This window comes from Orbicella faveolata, unplaced genomic scaffold, assembly GCF_042242905.1.
Source record: "Orbicella faveolata isolate gen_17 unplaced genomic scaffold, um_ofav_v1 contig_14, whole genome shotgun sequence".
Taxonomy (NCBI): Eukaryota; Metazoa; Cnidaria; class Anthozoa; order Scleractinia; family Merulinidae; genus Orbicella; species Orbicella faveolata.
Genome location: NW_028301541.1, coordinates 2,667,455 through 2,668,645, shown reverse-complemented (window position 1 = coordinate 2,668,645; position 1,191 = coordinate 2,667,455).

The window sequence follows — 1,191 nt, the reverse complement described above, 5'->3', positions numbered from 1 at the left end:
AGGTCAAAGGTCTGCAGCGCGTACGTGAAAAACATTTTTGCTTACTATACCAGGAGAAAAGACTGGGGAGTCAAATAGAAACGATATTTTATTTTCAATGCTGAAAGATATACTAGTACAGCTCTGCTAAGGAAATTTTTAAATTGCTGCTCAGCTAATTCAACTTAAGACGGGAACACAATAATTTTCCAACTTTTTTGTAACGTTAATGTCGGTAATAAACACTCACTGACACCTTCTGTTCCTTTCCTCCAAGTTTCACATCCAAGAGGGTCACATTTTTATCTGGTTCATGATCTTCACGCAATAGTGGTTGACAGCCACTGACGAAAGCGGTGATGCACGCTTATTAAAAGGAATCACGTATCACGGCTGTTTAGCAGATCACGGTTCACGAGAAAATCACAGTTCACAAGAAAAGAAACTGGTCATGACACATTTCGCTCGAAACCAATATTATCATTTGTCCATAAAACCCTCTTTTCAATAACGGTCAAAAGTAATTGAATTCAATCAAGATATAGTTTCAGGTACATAGCCAGTATCTTTATTAGGCAATGATTGATTCAATCCATTCACACAAACAATTTTAAAAACGATTGGACTGGATCGCCAGTGAATGAACAACTTTTTCTTTTTTCTTTTTTCTTTTTTCTTTATAAGAAACAGCGATCGTACATGACAAGGTATATGTCCTAAACGTTATGAGAAACTATAATATTTTTTTTCACTCTCTTGCTGCCAAGCTGACATTGTGGTTTTCCTGGGCACGTTTATCGACCGACTGTTGCTTGGCCGCGGGATTTGGAGATGTCAGTTTGTGGGGTTTTCAACTCCGAAACCAAAAGGAATTCTATCACTTCTTTGTGCTGAGGAAGTCTGTGGGAGCGAATGCAAGTTTGGTCCTCTTGACTGCCACATGTGCCACGGTTAAGGCTTGATACTGAGGACAGCCTGTTGTAGAAGACTTGGAAAACGCAATACCATACTCAAGTACATTGTTTTATGTTCAGGGGAGGCACTGATGTAGTGGAGTATTGACAGTACTTCACAAACCTTCTATTGCAGTACTCAACGTCATTTATTTTCTCGCTTGCTAACTCCTCTTTTGCTTTTTCATCCATCTCTTTCGCAGTAGCGTCAAAATCAACCGGTGGCGACACCAACCAGGAATACGAAGGAACCACTTTC